Source organism: Triticum dicoccoides, chromosome 1B (genome assembly GCF_002162155.2).
Source record: "Triticum dicoccoides isolate Atlit2015 ecotype Zavitan chromosome 1B, WEW_v2.0, whole genome shotgun sequence".
Lineage (NCBI taxonomy): Eukaryota > Viridiplantae > Streptophyta > Magnoliopsida > Poales > Poaceae > Triticum > Triticum dicoccoides.
Genome location: NC_041381.1, coordinates 288,527,022 through 288,530,826, shown reverse-complemented (window position 1 = coordinate 288,530,826; position 3,805 = coordinate 288,527,022).

Here is a 3,805-nt window from a genome sequence, read left to right as displayed (position 1 = left end):
ATTAGAATTTCTAGCAAAATTTCGGCAGCATAACAGCTGTAAATGCTCAAGAAGGATTTTGAGACATTTGACAAAGGATTACACACACACTCATCATCATCATAACAAGGTTCTGAATCCATTCTAACAACATAATGTGGTAGTAGAACTGAACTAGGCTTGTATCCATCAAACTTATAAGGTACTACTGATTAGTAACACATGATCCTGATAGAGAGAATAGGTCCTAATTCCTTAACCCCTGGTGGAAGAATGGACTGACTCAGATCAGAATGTCATAAGATAGAGGAGTAAAAAGAGCCTTACGTTCCATCCCACAAACAATTCCCCTACATATAACTAAAGAATTTCTAGACTCAACATCGACCAGTTTGGCTTGGAGAACCTACAGGCAGTCCGGCTCTGATGCCAACGCTGTCAAGACCCCGACTCGATGTCACATCGATCTAGCCGGTAACACCTCATATCACTTTGCAGCCTCACGCACGGTATCCTCACGGGTGTCGCCTTACCTTTGCCCGGGACCGTTTGCGCCTTTTGGCTCACGTATATGATAGTGTCGCTAGCATCCATATGATAAAGAGCCCGGGCTGACATGACTAGTCGTAAACCCAAAGTGGCACAGGCTTACAGGGACAGGCATTCATGACCCAGCTTCGAACGTGTCGATCATCAGCAAGTGGGTCCGGGCTGTAGCACTGGGCTAGCAGGACTCCGGTAAACCGGGCTGTAGCGGGCTAACAGGACTCCGGTACTCAAAGCGTGACATTTCCCCGAAGGGACAGACACAGGAACGAAGAAGGACACATGCCGGCCAGCCTAAGTGTTCCAGAGTAGTAGCAAGCTACCATGGCTCAGCGGTAACACTAGGAGACATTTCCCGGTAAGAGAGGCTACTAAAGATAAACAACTAGATAGTCAGATCCCACACATACCAAGCATTTCAATCATACACACAATATGCTCGATATGTGCAAATACAACGAAGCATCACAACATGACTCTATGACACAAGTACTTTATTTAAGGCTCAGAGAGCCATACATGACATACACAAAGGTACGGGTCTCACGACCCAACATACAAGTCATACAGTCATACAAACCAGCAGCGGAAGTAACTTGTCTGAGTACAGACAACTAGTAAAATAAAAGAGGCTTGGGAAGCCTAGCTATACTACAAGGTCCTTCACAAGCTCAGGGTCACCCCCTGGGTCTTTCAGCCTACTCGTTGATGTCAACGTCTACATAGAACCCATCAGAAGGGGTTGCAGCGTCTTCTGTAAAAATGTAAATTATAGCAACATGAGTACAAAGGTACTCAGCAAGACTTACATCAGATCCTACATACATGCTTAGTATCAAGAAGGGTTGGTGGAGTTATTGCAGCAAGCCAGCTTTGACTCTTGGCTAGACTATCCTACGAGACTCCAACTCGAAATGGTTTTGCGCACACGAGTCCGCTACTCACCAATTCAATACACTACCGAGGATCCGCCTCCGTCTTCCTACGGAAGAGCCATCCTCGGCACTCACACTTATCTTGAGGCTTTTAACAGTTTCCATTTACTTGTCTATGAACTGTATAAGCAACCAAGTAGTCCTTTACCGCGGACGCGGCTATTCGAATAGATCATGTTAACCCTGCAGGGGTGTACTTCTTCATACACGCTCTCACCACTTACCGTCGTTTACACGACATGTACTCGGCAACCTTCAAGCGGAAGCCCAACGTGGGTGTCGGCCACGACCTACCTAATCACCTAAGCCTCCAGTCCAGGTTTATCGCCTATCCAGGTTCCATCCGCAGGGAGTCCGGCCGAGGTTTCCCATACGGCCCCAAACGATGTGAACAGGGTTCCCGAGATACCTAACGGGTATTCCGTACACCGTGCCACGTACCTACCGCATCACAGCCCACCCCTACGGTCAGCGCTGTCCACGGCCTCCAGTAGGCTACAAACACCAGAAACTACTTGCAACTCCTGGACGGAGAACTAGGGTGAATAAGAAGCCGAGAGGGTCCATTGGTTTCGGGCCCAATGCATGGTAGTAGCTGATTCTTAAATCACACATACAGATCTCAGTGCTTAAGGTCGGCTTCAATGAAACAACCCACCATGTACTCCTACATGGCCTCTCATCGATACCTTTACCAAATCGTGTTCACCACACCACTCTCATTACCGACATAAACATTTCACTCTAGCCCATCACCCAGATGAACCAGACCTGACACGACTCTAAGCATAGCAGGCATAGCAAGGTAGGAACAACACATACATATGGCTCAAACAACTCCTACACATGCTAGTGGGTTTCATCTAGTTACTGTGGCAATGACAGGTCATGCAGAGAAAATGGGTTCAACTACCGTAGCACACAGCAGTTTGAAACGCGTTGTCTTAATGCAGTAAAAGAGAGCAGGAGCGAGAACATGGGATTGTATCGACATGATCAAATGGTTGGTTGCTTGCCTGATGGTTCGATGCACTGATACGGTTCTTCGTTAGGGTAATCACGGTACTCTTCGGGGACAGAACCTGCCGCAGAGAGCACCGATTCACAAACATTACCAAACAGTATGCAACAATATGATGCATGCATGAGACATGGCAAAATGAGTGTATTGGGCTAATGCAACTAAAACCAGAAGGGTTTGAACAAATTTGAATCAAGGATTCAAATTTCAAATTCAAATATGGCCTTTTAAAGTGCTTTTCCTTGTTCTGCTTAAAACATCAGTTTAACTTGTTTGATCATGCATGAAAATAGTACAGATGGATAGATTGGATTTTTCTGATCATTTTTCATATATAATTTGTCCAATTTGGAGTTACAGAATAAAAGTTATGAATTTTTGAAGTTTAAATAATATTCTGGAATTTCCTGATTTAAATTAAATCCAGAAAATCAATTACTGCGTCAGCCTGACGTCAGCAGGTCAACGGAACTGGTCCAGGTCAAACCTGACAGTGGGTCCCGCATGTCAGGGTGATTATTTTAATTAAAATTTAATTAAAACTAATCCTGTTTAATTAACAGGGCTGGGCCCCACCTGTCATTGACTCAGGGGAGTCAACCAGGGCCCACCCGTGGTCAAACCCGGGTCGGCTGCACCGGTGTTCAGCCGCCGGCGAGCCCGACGCGGCGGCGGGAGTGGTTTTGGCTATTCTGGCCACCAAATGGGCCGCGGAGATCACCGGAGTGGAGCTGAGGACAAACCGCAGCTCTTGGCGGAGTCCGTTGGGGTCGGGTTGGCCGGAGTTGGCACCGGCGACGACCTTGGCGGCCACCGGGGTTCGGCCGAAGACGAACTTGACGCTAGAGGGTTCGGTGAGGCTCGTGGAGTAGCTAGCTAGGTGCTGCGGGACTTGGTGAGTAAGATGGACACCATCTTGTGGCCGGAGGATGACCGGGAGCACGTCGGCGACGAGCTCCACGGCGGTGGGTGCGGTTGAGCTCCGGGAGGTTGCTACACGGCTCGGGAGCAAGAACGGAAGGGAGGGGAAGATGGCTAAGCTCACAGTGAGTGCGACGGAGTCCTTGGTGCGGCCGGAGATGGACCGGAGCGACGACGGCGTTGAAGGGGATCTCCGGCGACGGTGAGCTCGGGCGAGGTCGGTGCGGTGGTCTCGGGCGTTGCGAGCGCTCGACGCTCGGCTGCTCGAAGAAGTGGACAGCGGCGGAGCTCCTGGACACGGTGAGACGGCGTGGGGTGGTCGGAGGGCGTGGCTACGGCGAGGGGGTGGCGGCGATGGCGTCGGTCATGGCTGGGGCGTGCGAGGGAGAGGAGCTGGAGAGGA